Source organism: Arachis duranensis, chromosome 4 (genome assembly GCF_000817695.3).
Source record: "Arachis duranensis cultivar V14167 chromosome 4, aradu.V14167.gnm2.J7QH, whole genome shotgun sequence".
Taxonomy (NCBI): domain Eukaryota; kingdom Viridiplantae; phylum Streptophyta; class Magnoliopsida; order Fabales; family Fabaceae; genus Arachis; species Arachis duranensis.
The window spans coordinates 68801727-68818109 of record NC_029775.3 but is presented as its reverse complement, the minus strand read 5'-3'; the positions used below and the strand labels follow the sequence as shown (position 1 = coordinate 68818109).

The 16383-nt window shown below is 34.9% G+C and overlaps 1 non-coding gene across 1 annotated transcript; it reads left to right on the top strand.

Moving 5' to 3' along the window:
* The first annotated feature begins 1944 nt into the window (after nucleotides 1–1944).
* Nucleotides 1945–2048, top strand: LOC127747344 (small nucleolar RNA R71). Its single transcript, XR_008009144.1, has one exon. It is a non-coding gene; the product is annotated as a small nucleolar RNA R71 (small nucleolar RNA).
* Nucleotides 2049–16383: the final 14335 nt, after the last annotated feature.

The window sequence follows — 16383 nt, the reverse complement described above, 5'->3', positions numbered from 1 at the left end:
GCCAAATCCATGCTCTGTTCTGGCATTGAACGCCAGCCAGATGCTCCTTACTGGCGTTTAAACGCCAGTAAGCCCTTCCTCCAGGGTGTGCTATTTCTTCTGCTGTTTTTTATTCTGTTTTTAATTTTAGTATTTATTTTGTGACTCCACATGATCATGAACCTAATAAAACATAAAAGAACAATAAAAATAAAAATAGAATTAGATAAATAAAAATTGGGTTACCTCCCAATAAGCACTTCTTTAATGTCTCTAGCTTGACAGTGGGCTCTCATGGAGCCTCACAGGTGATCAGGTCAATGTTGTAGACTCCCAACACCAAATTTAGAGTTTGAATGTGGGGGTTTAACACCAAACTTAGAGTTTGGTTGTGGGGGCTTTGTTTGACTCTGTATTGAGAGAAGCTTTGCATGCTTCCTCTCCATGGTTGCAGAAGAAGATCCTTAAGCTTTAAACACAAGGTAGTCCCCATTTAATTGAAGGACTAGCTCTCCTCTGTCAACATCAATCATAGCTCCTGTTGTGGCTAGGAATGGTCTTCCAAGGATGATGCATTCATCCTCCTCCTTCCTAGTGTCTAAGATTATGAAATCAGCAGGGATGTAGAGGCCTTTAGTCTTCACTAACACGTCCTCTACTAATCCATAAGCTTGTTTTACTGACTTGTCTGCCATCTGTAATGAGAATGTGGCAGGCTGTACCTCAATGATCCCCAACTTCTCCATTACAGAGAGTGGCATAAGACTTATGTCTGATCCTAGGTCACACAGAGCCTTCTCAAAGTTCATGGTGCCTATGGTACATGGTATTAAGAATTTACCAAGATCTTGTCTCTTTTGAGGTAAAGTTTGCTAAACCCAAGTATCTAGTTCACTAATGAGCAAGGGAGGTTCACCTTCCCAAATCTCATTACCAAACAACTTGGCATTCAGTTTCATGATGGCTCCTAGATATTGAGCAACTTGCTCTCCAGTTATATCTTTATCCTCGTCAGAGGAAGAATAGTTTTCAGAGCTCATGAATGGCAGAAGGAGGTTTAATGGGATCTCTATGGTCTCTATATGAGTCTCAGATTCTTTTAGGTCCTCAATAGGGAACTCCTTCTTGCTTGAGAGACGTCCCATGAGGTCTTCCTCACTGGGATTCACGTCCTCCCCTTCCTCCTTGAATTCGGCCATATTGACAATATCAATGGCCTTGCACTCTCTTTTTGGATTCTCTTCTTTATTGCTTGGGAAAGTACTAGGAGGAGTTTCAGTGATTTTCTTACTCAGCTGGCCCACTTGTGCCTCCAAATTTCTGATGGATGACCTCGTTTCACTCATGAAACTTAAAGTGGCCTTAGACAGATCAGAGACTATATTTGCTAAGCTAGAGGAGCTCTGCTCAGAATTCTCTGTCTGTTGCTGAGAAGATGATGGAAAAAGCTTGCTATTGTTAATCCTGTTTCTTCCACCATTATTAAAGCCTTGTTGAGGCTTCTGTTGATCCTTCCATGAGAAATTTGAATAATTTCTCCATGAGAAATTATAGGTGTTTCCATAAGGTTCACCCATGTAATTTACCTCTGCCATTGCAGGGTTCTCAGGATCATAGGCTTCTTCTTCAGAAGATGCCTCTTTAGTACTGTTGGATGCATTTTGCCATCCATTTAGACTTTGAGAAATCACGTTGACTTGCTGAGTCAACATTTTGTTCTGAGCCAATATGGCATTTAGAGTATCAATCTCAAGAACTTCCTTCCTCTGAGGCATCCCATTATTCACAGAATTCATCTCAGAAGTGTACATGAATTGGTTATTTGCAACCATGTCAATAAGTTCTTGAGCTTCTGCAGGTGTTTTCTTTAGGTGAATGGATCCACCTGTAGAATGGTCCTGTGACATCTTAGAGAACTCAGATAGACCATAATAGAATATATCCAGAATGGTCCACTCTGAAAGTATGTCAGAAGGACACCTTTTGGTCATCTGCTTGTATCTTTCCCAAGCTTCATAGAGGGATTCACCATCTTTTTGTTTGAAGGTCTGAACATCCACTCTAAGCTTGCTCGGCTTTTGAGGAGGAAAGAACTTAGCCAAGAAGGTCGTGACCAGCTTATCCCAAGAGTCCAAGCTATCTTTAGGTTGAGAGTCCAACCATATTCTAGCCCTGTCTCTTACAGCAAAAGGGAAAAGCATAAGCCTGTAGACTTCAGGATCTACTCCATTAGTCTTAACAGTCTCAGAGATCTGCAAAAATTCAGTTAAAAACTGATAGGAATCTTCTGATGGAAGTCCATGGAATTTGCAGTTCTGTTGCATTAGAGCAACTAGTTGAGCTCTCAGCTCAAAATTGTTTGCTCCAATGGCAGGGATTGAGATGCTTCTTCCGTCAAACTTGGAAGTAGGTGTAGTATAATCACCAAGTATTCTCCTTGCATTATTGTTGTTGGGTTCAGCTGCCATATCCTTTTCTTGTTCGAAAACTTCAGTAAGGTTGTCTCTGGCTTGTTGTAATTTAGCTTCTCTTAGTTTCCTCTTCAGAGTCCTTTCAGGTTCAGGATCAGCTTCAACAAGAATGCCTTTTTTCTTGTTCCTGTTCATATGAAAGAGAAGAGAATAGAAAAGGAAGAGGAATCCTCTATGTCACAATATAGAGATTCCTTTATGTTAGTAGAAGAAGAAAGGAATAGAAGAAAGAAGAGAGTTAAGAATCCAAACACAAGGGGGAAGATAGGTTCGAATTCTTGAGATGAAGAGAAGTGTTAGTAGATAAATAAATAGATAGAAGAAGATGATAGGGAGAGAATTTCGAAAATTAATTTTGAAAAAGGGTTAGTGATTTTCGAAAATTAAGAGAAGAATTAAAATTAAAATTAAAATTTGAAATAATTAGTTAATTAAGAAAATTTTGAAAAAGAGGGAAGTGATTTTCAAAAATTAGGGAGAGGAAAGTAGTTAAATAGTTTTGAAAAAGATAAGAAACAAACAAAAAGTCAATTAGTTAGTTGAAAAAGATTTGAAAATCAATTTTGAAAAGATAAGAAGTTAGAAAAGATTTTTGAAATCAAATTTTTGAAAAATATATGATTTGAAAAAGATATTTTAAAAAGATATGATTGAAAAAGATATTTTGAAAAAGATTTGATTTTTAAAATTAAAATTGATTACTTGACTAACAAGAAACTAAAAGATATGATTCTAGAATTTAAAGATTGAACCTTTTTTAATAATAAAGTAACAAACTTCAAAATTTTGAATCAATCATATTAATTATTAGTAAAGTTTTCAAAAATTATGAAATAAAGATAAGAAAAAGATTTTGAAAATTAAAGTTGAAAACTTTTGAAAATAAATAAAAAAATGAAAAAATTTGATTTTTGAAAAAGTTTTGAAAAGATAAGATTTTTAAAATTGAAAATTTGACTTGACTTATAAGAAATAGCTAAGTTTTTAAAAATTTTTGACTAAGTCAACTCAAACTTTCAAAAATTATGAGCAAAATAAGGAAAAGATATTTTTTATTTTTGAATTTTTAATGATGAGAGAGAAAAACACAAAAAATGACTCATAATATGAAAATTATGAATCAAAACACATGATGCATGCAAGAACACTATGAATGTCAAGATGAACACCAAGAACACTTTGAATTTCAAGATGAACATCAAGACTTATTTTTGAAAGATTTTCAAGAAAAGAAAACATGCAAGATACCAAACTTAGAAATTTTTAATGTTTAGACACTATGGATTAAAAAATGCATATGAGAAACAACAAAAAGCACAAAACAAGAAAATATCAAGATCAAACAAGAAGACTTACCAAGAACAGTTTGAAGATCATGAAGAACACATGCATGAATTTTCGAAAATTGCAAGAAAAAGGGAAACATGCAATTGACACCAAACTTAAAACATGACACAAGACTCAAACAAGAAACACAAAATATTTTTGATTTTTATAATTTTATTGATTTTTATTTTTTTTGAAAACATATAGAAAAAATAAAATAAGACATTCAAAAATTTTTTAATAAGAATTCCACGAATCTTTAAATGTTAGCCTAAAGCTCCGATCCAGGAGTTGGACATGGCTTAATAGCCAGCCAGCTTTAGGATATAAATTAGGCATGCAACAGTTGATACTTCATCCAACACCATATACATGCCCTTTATGCAGACAAGTGGAAGCCTCAATCCAAAAGGATTTGGACATGGCTTTTCAGCCAGCCAAGCTTCAACATGCTTCATGAAACACTAGAATTCATTCTTAAAAATTTAGAATAATTTTTCGAAAATAGAAGTAAAAATTTTTTTGAAAGATTTTTGAAAAAAAATTTTGAAAATAAATAAAAAAGAAAATTACCTAATCTGAGCAACAAGATGAATCGTCAGTTGTCCAAACTCGAACAATTCCCGGCAATGGCGCCAAAAACTTAGTGCACGAAATTGTGATATCTAACAATGGCATTCAACTTGGTATGCGCATCTACTAACTCAGCACTTTCTTCATAACTCCGCACAACTAACCAGCAAGTGCACTGGTCGTCCAAGTAATAAACCTTACGTGAGTAAGGGTCGATCTGATGGAGATTGTTGGTATGAAGCAAGCTATGGTCATCTTGTAGATCTCAGCCTCTCAGTGAAAAAGGTCCAAATGCTCTTGTCACAGCATGGCTAATCATCTGTCGGTTCTCGATCATGTCGGAATAGAATCTATTGATTCTTTTGCGTTTGTCATCACGCCCAACAATCGTGAGTTTGAAGCTCGTCACAGTCATTCAATCCCTGAATCCTACTCGGAATACCACAGACAAGGTTTAGACCTTCCGGATTCTCAGGAATGGCCGCCAATAATTCTAGCTTATACCACGAAGATTATGATCAAGGAATCCAAGAGATATGCGCTCGTTCTAAGGTAGAACGGAAGTGGTTGTCAATCACGTGTTCATAAGAATGGATGATGATGAGTGTCACGGATCATCACATCCATCAGGTTGAAGTGCAACGGATATCTTGGAACTAGAATAAGCTGAACTGAATAGAAAATAGTAGTAATTACATTAAAACTCGAGGTACAGCAGAGCTCCACACCCTTAATCTACGGTGTGTAGAAACTCCACCGTTGAAAATACATAAGTGATGAAGGTCCAGGCATGGCCGAATGGCCGGCCCCCATGAATAATCAAAAGACCGAATGGTCAAGAGACTATATTGTCAAAGACACCTACTACAATAGTAAAAAGTTCTATTTATACTAAAACTAGTTACTAGGGTTTACAGAAATAAGTAATTGATGCAGAAATCCACTTTCGGGGCCCACTTGGTGTGTGCTTGGACTGAGCTTGAGCTTTACACGTGCAGAGGCTTCTCTTGGAGTTAAATGCCAAGTTGTAACGTGTTTTTGGCATTTGACTCTGGTTTATGACGTGTTTCTGGCGTTTGACTCCAGAATGCAGCATGGAACTGGCGTTGAATGCCAGTTTACATCGTCTAATCTCGAATAAAGTATGAACTATTATATATTTCTGGAAAGCTCTGGATGTCTACTTTCCAACGCCATTGAGAGCGCGCCATTTGGAGTTATATAGCTCTAGAAAATCCATTTTGAGTGCAGGGAGGTTAGAATCCAACAGCATCAGCAGTCCTTTGTCAGCCTCCTTATCAAAGTTTTGCTCAAGTCCCTCAATTGCAGCCAGAAAATGCTTGAAATCACAGAAAAACACACAAACTCGTAGTAAAGTCCAGAAATGTGAATTTTACATAAAACTAATGAAAACATTCCTAAAAGTAGCTAGATCCTACTAAAAACTACCTAAAAACAATGCCAAAAAGCGTATAAATTATCTGCTCATCACACCTCTGTCTACAATTTAAAGATTATCAATTCAATTCAATTTAGCAATTGTATTCCATTCAATTCAATTGAAAAAATAATCCATTAACAAAATGCCAAGAAGAAGAATGAGGAGGAGGAAGAGGAGGAGGAGGAGGAGGAGGTATACGTGAATTTAAAAGAAGAAGATGACGTATGCTTGTATTTGAAAGAATAAGAAGAAGAAAGAGAAGAAGGAGAAGAAGAAGGAAACACGTGTAATGACGCTCTTTTAATGAGAGCTGTTTTTGTTGGTGTTAGACCTATTTAAATAAAACTTGAATAAAAAAAATACTTGAATGTATAGCATAATCCAAAAGTAATATATATATATATTTCTGAGACACATAGTTGTTCTCTTGATTGTGGATAATAAACAAATCTATATTTTTGTATATTATCCGAGTTATTATCTATTTTGACCAACAACGATCTATTTAAAAATTAATTTATATACTTTAACTCTACTTAGTAAATTAAGAGTATTATATATTATAAAAACAAATATTATAAGTCAATACTTTTAGTATAAAAATAGAGTTAATATTGATTCAAATATAAGAAAAAAATTGTTAGTCACTTAGAGTTATTTTTCTACAGAAAGTTTAATTTGATAATGTAATGTTTAGATTTTGAATAAATAGTTTAGATTTATAAAAAATATTCTTTTATTAATTTATCGTTTTATAATACAGTCTCTGTCACAAATATTAAATTTGAATATACTTTTTATTTAAATATAGTCATAATTTATAATTTATAATTTACAATAATAAAATAACTATTACATTACGACTATAGTTCAAAAATTATTGCAGTCTTTATTTTTTGAAATCCATTTGTATTGACTTAGAATCTAACCAATATTAATCATCTTAAGAAGGTTTAGCTGTCTTCTGTTTATGATTGATTAGATGGAAGATTCAGCATGGCCAGCTGGCATATTATGGATGGGTTCTTCTAAATTTGCTTTAGATAACGACTAATGACGATGTGCGTTGCTTGCATCTTTTTCTTTGAGAAAAAATGGATAAAAAGCACTCAGGTTAGCAATGTCAACGAGTTAAAGTATACAAACCTCTTTTTTGTCATTTAATTAAATTAATGATACAAAACAGAACTCAGGTTACGGAAGAATTTTCAATTTGACAAGTGTATCGAATCGTACAAGGTAATATTACAGTGAGTGAATTATTATTTTTAACAAAATTAATAGTTTAAACAACAATAATTAGTTAATTACTTTTAATTAGACAAATCAATGATGATAAGATTGTTAAGATTTTAAGAATGTTTACTTTTTAGGATAATAATTCTTATATTTATTTATTTGAGGCATGAAAAGATCAATCACGATAAAATCATATATAATTAAATTTCAATTTCTTAACAATTTAATTTTTCCTTAATTAACTAATCGTTAATTTTGTGGTTAACTAATTAAGAAAAGAAGTTAAGCACAAATTTAATTTAGTTTCAAATAAGATTCAAAAGTAGTTCATATGTTAAATTATATGTCACGTATTCAACTAGTCCTAGACAATCGAAACTTACAAAAAAGAATAATTTTCACAAGTTTTCTAATCGGAATTATATGTCACTTATTTAAACTAGAGCAATTGAAAATCATAAATTGCCGCACACTCTTTAAAATACTATTCCTAATTAAAGCAAAAAGTCATGAGAAAGAGTTTTCAAGCTAATTCCAATATTAAATACTCCAAAACAATATTAGAATTCAAAATGGAGTTAGAATATGTTTCAACAATTCTAAATCTTTAGGGATGAAGAACGAAAACTCAATCATGGAATAGATCAAAGCATATACCTCATAAAAAGATGAACAGAGCTCCTAACCTTAACAAATAAAATTAGTGACTCATGGTGCAAAGAAAACAGAATTGTAAAGTGTGGTGTAAGAAGTGTTGTGTGCTCTATGTTCTCTTACCCTTGTCTGTGGACAAGTTTTTAAAACCTAAAATTTAAATTTAAACTAAATCAAACTGAATCAAATCTAATCAAATAAAATCTTTTCTAATTACTCTTAACTAACTAGTGATCTTCCTTGTAATTGAAATTCAAAACTTGATATGTTGCTTTGTTAAAATCATGGGCTTGCAACTTGATCTTAGGTAAACAAAGCAAGCACTTGAAGTTGGAGAGATTGGTGAAGGATTGTGATGTCCTTGAGACTTGGCCCAAGAATTAAGTGGTGTTGGACTGAGGAAATGGTGCGTTAGGCGCAGTTAGCTGTGGGTTAGACGCATGGAGAAATGGATAGCAACTAGAGGTGTTCTAGAAGGGTGCATTGAATGTATGGAGCTGTGCGTTGGACGCAGGCTGTGGATGGCTACCCTTTTAGTCCAGGGGCTTCTCTTCCTTGTTCCTAGTGTTCTCTTATTTGCCTCTTTTCATTCTTGTTCGTACTTACTTTTTTTCACAATCTTGTACAATTAAAGAATTCATAGTAACTTCTAGGAAACATAGGTTAAAGCACAACAAAATCTCAATCAAAATAAGAAAATCACTATTTTATTCAAAGAATTAATAAAAAATAACTAAAGATGCTCAAGCATCACAACACCAAACCTAGGATCTTACTTGTCCCCAAGTAAGAAAAGAACTATGCACAAATGATTCCCTTAATTGGAGTGGGTTGATAAATTGCTTTTGATATTTCAGTAAGTGAAGTGATCAAGTGATAATGGGGTGAACTCTGATTTGTGTGATCATGTATGGATTCCAGTGCTTGTTAGACCTACAATTGAAAGTCTTAGAACTTAGAAATTATATTCGGATAATATTATAGAGGTCTCTTTATAAGTTTTCACCTTAAAGACAATTGTCCCCTTTTTTTCTTGTTTTGCTCATTATTTTATTTTCTTATCTTTTTAGGGGGTAATTGCACTTGGCTTTGACTATAAATGTTCTATTTCAAGGCGGTTGTTTAAGATGAGCTGTAACACCCTAATTAGCCTAAACTTTACCTCGCGTTGTAAAGGAAAGGTTAATCAGAGATTACGACAGTTCTAAACTCATACATATAATATATATATAGAAGGAATAGTATAATCTAGAAGCCCGATGAATAATATAGCTCAAAAACGGGATTAAAAAGCGCAAAACGTAATAACGAAGCTTCTAACTTAAAGCACAAGGAATAGATACAGTATAACAAAATATCATAGTATAATATCATGAAAATCTAGCCACGGCTCGCAGAGTTTAAGCCGGCTAGTCATATACAGACCAACAGAAACCTGACAGTAAAAACAGCTTATACAAATTTTGTTCTCTCATATACAAGCCTCTAGGCAAAACAAAATACAAAAGTGAGAGACATATACAAAATAAATCAAAATATTCAAAAGGAGTATCTGGATCCTCCTCTTCTGTCACCAACCAGACAACTCACCGAGGTGGGTTGCGACCTGCATCTGAAAGACACAACAGAAATATGGTATAAGAACTAGAGGTTCTCAATATGGTAACAGTGCCTAGTGATGTAGGATATAAGATCCCGGGACGCCAAAGGCAATCCTAAGCTCCATATCCATCACAAGATTCTAAACTTAAAGAATTCTAAACAAATAAACATAATTACATAAAACCTTAACATAAATAAACAGGGTACTATATCTTAGGATATTTTCTAATCTAATCAAACACCGTTGTCCCACAGCCTCCACCAACCTATCCTCCATGCGATCCCATCGCCACCGCCTTCCGAACCTCCTCAATCCCAGTAGAATTCACAATTAATTACAATGCAAGTAAAACACAAGTAGAAGCATAGAAGGCAAGTAGATCACTTAGGCAAATAGGCATGTTATTCAATTAGGCATACAATTGCAAGTCGACAAAGCAAACAAACAGGTAGAAGATGCACATGATGAATGCCTGTTCTATTGGCTGTGATATCACATTGTCAGTTCAACTGCCAACTCGACATACCTCCATGGAGATGTTTCCCTTCAGAATTATCATATGGGAACCCCCCGAGATATAGTGCTTGGATCACTGTCCAGGATTTTGTGCCTGCACGCTCTATCGATCCGAAGGGATGCGAGCGGGATACTCTTGCCTCAGACCTCACATCTCAACGTAAGCGGGATTTAACCACCGTCCTTACATCGCCACCGCTACCTCGACAGGCAGGATCCAACCGCCGTCCCTGTCGGGCGCATAGTGTCTCATAATCTCAATATAAAACAGTAGTGCAGTGGTTTTACAGAAAACAATTTTTATGCATCAGTGATTCATCATCACCCATTCGAGTTCTCGACTTAGCTCAACCACTATCAATTCACATTTTTATTCCGAACTCAATAGTTCCTCAATTCTCATCTCATGCAACAACTATTCATCACATATCATCGAACCATCCTCAATACGCCAGAAACCTAGGCCTCCGTTTTCTAATGTCTTTAAATAATATAATCTAAAACCCTTAGATTCTTTCCCATGTTTTAAATATCCAAAACTAGACCCAAGAGTCCCAAAATAGTGTTATAAAAGCTTACAACCTTGTTGAAAAAGTAGAAAAGTTGAAAACAAAGGAAAATTTTAGAAATAGTGCGTGTGCGTACGCACAGGGGTGTGCGCGCGCATGCTCTGGAGAGTTTTAAAACGTGTACATACGCGTAGGAGTGTACGTATGCACAGGTGCCAAAATTGATAATTCCTGTTCACCCGCACAACCTGTGTTAGCGCTCCCAACAGAGTGGCTTCCCTAATGTGTGCATGCGCACAGGTTTGTGTGTACGCACATGTTGCAATTTTTCATTGGTGTTTGCGCGCACAAGCTGTGCTAGCGCTACAAGCAGATTGCCTGCCTCTGTGTGTGTGGATGCACAGGTCTGTGCGTGCGCACAGGTTAAAATTTACACAGAGGTGTGTGTATGCACACGGCTGTGCGTGCACACATATAAGAAATCACAAAATTCTGCAACTTTGCACAATTTCAGATTTTCAACACCAACTTTTAATGATCATAACTTCCTCTACAAAATTCCAAATTTTGCAAACTTTATATCGATTTAAAAGGGTTTTTAATGAACATTACTTCTAAACAAATTTCAATCAATTTTGAAAATCGAGACAAAAGTTATGATCAGACAAAGTTCACTTAAAACCAACATTTATCCAAAATCACAATTTCCACAATTTCTTTGTAAAACACAACCCAAAACCAAACCACACCATCCCAAACTCCAATTCTCATCAAAATCAATTCTCTATGTCATATTACACCAAGCTTACCACATTTTCCCTCACCTTTTCTCATTCTCAACCTCAACATCAATATATTACATTATAATTAATCCTTATTAACATTTCTCTAACAACATTACCAAATCACCAACATTAACATCACATATATCAACACAATTCACTTCTTAACTTCAAAAATCATTCATCTTCATCATATCATTATCAATCATCAAAATCAAACCTAATAATCATCAATTCATCATAAATCATCATACAACAACATTCAACAACTCATCAACCATTTTAATTCAAACCTATCCTATGGGTCACTAGCCTAAGTGTCCATGAATATTATATCCTACATAGAGGAAACCAAAACCATACCTTGGTCGATTCCTTATATGCACCAAAACCTCAAAAATAGCACAAGCAAGCTCTCACCCACAATCCAAGCTTTTAATCCCACTTCAACAAGCACCAACAAGTTCCAATAGCTCCCAAACTCACAATTATTCAAGTTATATATGCATAAACCATCACAAATCAACCTAGGACTCATAAAAATTAAAATTTCACAATAGTTCAAGAGTAACTCACCTTACCCAACAGTTTTAGAAGCCAAAACCACAAGCAATCAAGTGCTAGAGTGTACCTAAACACTCAAAATACAAGATTTCACTCAAAACCAAATCCTAAAACTCGAATTTCTCAAGAACACAAAAACTGGACAGAGAAACTCGAGAAACTTACCACAATACTTAGATAGAAATGACGAGATCAGCGAGAACTTCGCATAGCCGCTGACGGCATGCGAATCGAAGCACCGTAGCTTGAGATATTGCGAAAAGAAGAGATGGGTGAATAGTATTTCTCTCTTCCCCTCTCCCTCTTCTTCTTTTCTGGTGTGTGTGTGTGGTTATGAGGTGAAGGGTTCATTAATGACCCTTTATATATGTTGGTCTTAGGCCCAACTTGGGCCCAGTCCAACCCGTTAGCATTTTTAGCCTGTTTGGCCCAACTTCGGGCCAAACCTTTAAAATTGACATCCGGTTTTTCATTTATAATGTTTTTCTATGGTTTTTGACTGTTTTCACTTTTTTTTCGTACAGTACCGGGCAGACTTAAACCGGTTCAATCAGTTTAAACTCAGAAAAACATACTGAGTCCAAAAATCACATTTAAATCCTAAAACTCTCTCTCTAACTTTTTGGAATCTAATTTGGGCAATATAATCACCTAAATAATCCGGTTGATTAGTTGCGGTTCTTACATGAGTTCTCAATCAACACTCCCAAACCAGTTATTTCATGGTATCGGGTGTTGAAGCACCCCTTGGATTTACTTACTCAAGCCTATCCCCTTGACACAGCAACACCACAAGTACTTAACTAGGAAACTCTTTGAGTTTTGTTTCTTTGTAACCTTTCTAGTCATTGGTGCTCAGAGCTTGGGGCCTTGTTATTTGTTTTTCTTTCTCTTTTATTTTCTTGCTGCTTCTTGGTTTTATAGATTTTTGAGAACCTCCATAATACTTCTCTAAACTTCACTCCATGTCTTAGAGCTCCCATGCAAGTTTTCACAAACATGTAACCTCATTACACAATCATACTAACATACCTCCATTTTTCTTAATCTTGCCTAAAAATTTAAAATTTTTTTCAACTTTTTCCATTCGAAAGCTCTTTATTGCATGCTTAAAGATATTGGGTATAAGAAATTTAAAAAATAAGGTGAAATAAAAAGGAATGAATCATTATTATCAACAAAAAATAAAAATAGATGCAAGATATAAGAAATAAGAGCTCAAATATAGAGTTATCTCCCTCTTCATCATCTTATAGGCTATGTTCTACATAGTCTCTAATACCAAACTTAGAGTGGTTGTTTGTCCTCAAGCAACAAAATAAATAGTGGTGATAGAATTATGAATAATCATGATTATCGAATGAAATCAAATAAGTGATGCAAAAGTTTATTCAAATAAAACAAATAAAATTAAAGACAAAATAAAAGGTTACCGATGGTTGGGTTACCTCGCAACAAGCGCTCTTTTAATGTCACTAGCTTGATGGTTGATTATTCTAAAATAGAGGGGAGGAGTTGAAGCTCCATGATCAAGGGGAGGCTTGGGTTGCAAATTCTTGTTAGCTTCTTTTATGTCTTCAATTTGCTGTACCTCTTCAATTTCTTCTCGGAGGCTTGGATTAATTGATTCAACCTTCAAGCAATTCTCATTCTCACTTGAATGAGGCATGATTTTGAAAACATAAAAAATTAAGTGTTCATCATACACCTTCAACATTAATTGGCCTTTTTTCACATCTATCAGGGCTCTATCAGTAGCTAGGAATGACCTTCCTAGAATTATGGAAGCATTCACATCCTCCACCATATCAAGAATCACAAAATTTGCTGGGAGAAAAATTTTTTCACTTTGACCAAGATATTTTCAACCACTCTATATGCACACTTCATTGATTTATTTGCCATTTGTAGAGCTATCTTTTTGTTGGGTTTAGCTCTTGAATTTATAGCTTCTTCATCATAGATAAAAGCATTAAATTGATACTTGCTCCCAAATCGCATAATATTTTTTCAAAGAGTGTGTTTCCAATAGTGCATCAAATTTGGAAACTCCCTGGATCTTTTATCTTTCTTGGAAAATCTATTTGAATTATTGCACTATATTATTTGGTTATCACCACAGTTTCATCTCCTTTCAAAGATCTCTTCTTGGACAATAACTCTTTCTTGAGTTTAGCATATAGTGGCATTTGTTCTAAAGCTTGTATGAATGTGATGTTGATGTGAAGCTTCTTGAGCACCTCCAAGAAGTTGGAGTATTGTTCATCAAGGTGTTGTTTCTTTAGCCTGTGGGAAAAAGAAATTCTTAGTTGATATGGTTTCATTGTTTCCTTCTCTTTTAGGGAAATAATCGATGCATGGAAAATTCTCTTTTTTTCTTGCATGTCCTTTTCCACGTCTTCCTTTGGTGCCTCAGTTTGATCTTCATTCTTTTTGCTAACCACTCTTTCACTCCTCAAGCTAATGGCCTTGTGTTCTTCTCTTGGATTGAGCATCGTATCACTTAAAAAAATTTGGGTTGCCTTTCTGTGAGTTGCTTGGCAATTTGTCCCATTTGTACTTCTAGGTTTCTAATGGAGGCACTTTGATCTTGGAAGTTAGCTCTTGTCTCATCCATGAAGGTTTTAGTTTGTTGCATGAATGTGGAGGTGGATTGGGCTGGTGTGGCAGTGAATTAAGATAGTTTTTCAATGGTGTTTCAAGGAAAAAAAAATTTGGCTTCAAGAGAAGAAAGTCTTTGCTGAATTTGTGGTTGTATGAAATGAGATTGTTGTTGTTGAGGTACAGTGAAGTTTTTTAGCACTTGATTGCCCCAATCAAAATTGGGGTGGTTCCTCCATTCAAGATTATGAGTTTTTGAGAAGGGGTTATTATGTGGTGGCTTTGAAAAACTCTCCATGTAGTAGATTTGTTCCATAGATTTTTGTCCTCCCTGTAGTACCCCACATTCTTCGACCAGGTTTCAAAGGCTAGCGCCCTACTTCTAGAACCGGTGCCCAGTGCTAGTGAAGTCTACAACATGGGCACCCAGTGCGCAACTTCAAATGATTTTCTCACTCCCAGGAGTCCAAAATTGCTATGAAGTCCAGCGCCAGACCCAAACTCTCTTCCAGAACACGTTAATTCGGCCCAGACTCTTGAAGATTTGAATGATTAGTTATTGTTAACTACTTCTAAAAGGATACGAGTGCTTTAATTAAAATTTGGATAGTTATTTTAGTTATCTTATTCTTCTTCGAATGATAACATTAAGTTTAGTTTGAATTTAAATTTTAGGATAGGATTTAGAATATAAATAAGTGAACGATGGTTCACAGAGATCATCTAAGATCCTCAGATCCCGATCATCAACTCAAGATCATTGGATTCATTCAGCATCTCATTCATTAGTTTTAGTTTGTTTTCTTTATCATGAGTAATTAAACCTCTTCTGTTAGAGGTTAGGAGCTCTGTTTGACTTTTCATGGATTGTTAATGTGATTGTTTCTTTTATTTTGATTTATAAATTGATACTTACTCAATATTAAGTCTCATTCTTCATCTTTAATAGTTAGAAGTATTGGAAAGTATCCTAATTCTATCTTAGATACTATCATTAGCTGGGAAATTTTAATAGCAGAATTAGCTTGAAACTCTTTCTCATAATTTTTCAACTTGACTAGGAATAGTATTTTGAAAGTTCTACAGTGTGAAATCGGAATTGTGCTTAAACTCTTTTCTTAATTAGTTGACCAAAGAATTGGCGATTAAATAAGTTAAGAGAAATTAAATTGCCAAGAAATTTGAATTTGATTATATATAATTTGTCATGAAAGTATCTTGCATGAATCAAAGTAAAGAAATATGAGGATTTTCTTTTTTGAAAGTAGACATCTCTAAAGTCTTTAACATTCTTTATTCACTGTTTCTTTTCTTAAATTCCTAAGCATTCATTCATTCATACCAACACACTCTCCTTTACCGTTCTTTATTATTTCAAGATTCACTTTCTTCCTCTTACAAAGGTTCGATTGATCTAATTAGAAAGATTCAATCAAGAGTTGCTTGCTCAATCCTTTAATCCTCGTGGGAACGATATCCATACACCGTGGTATTAATTGAAAGTGATTTGGTGCACTTGCCAAATTTCGAGCGTATCAAATTTTTGGCTCATGAAGAACAAATCAACAATATTTGATACATCATCAGTTTTATGACATGCAACGAAATGAGTTATTTTACTAAACATATCTACCACAACAAAAATGCTATCTATACCTGGTGCACGAAATTGTGATCAATACTTTTCACAACACAAATAATCCCCGGTGATGAATCCAAAAACTTGGTGCTCAACACCATGGCATAAACACAACTTCGCACAACTAACCAGCAAGTGTACTGGGTCGTCCAAGTAATAAACCTTACGCGAGTAAGGGTCGATCCCACAGAGATTGTTGGTATGAAGCAAGCTATGGTCACCTTGTAAATCTTAGTCAGGCAGACTCAAATGGATATGAATGATGATATACGAATAAAACATAGAGATAAAGATAGAGATACTTATGTGATTCATTGGTAGGAATTTCAGATAAGCGTATGAAGATGCTTGTCCCTTCCGTCTCTCTGCTTTCCTACTGTCTTCATCCAATCCTTCTTACTCCTTTCCATGGCAAGCTTATGCAAGGGTTTCACCGTTGTCAGTGGCTACCTCCCATCCTCTCAGTGGAAATGTTCAACGCACCCT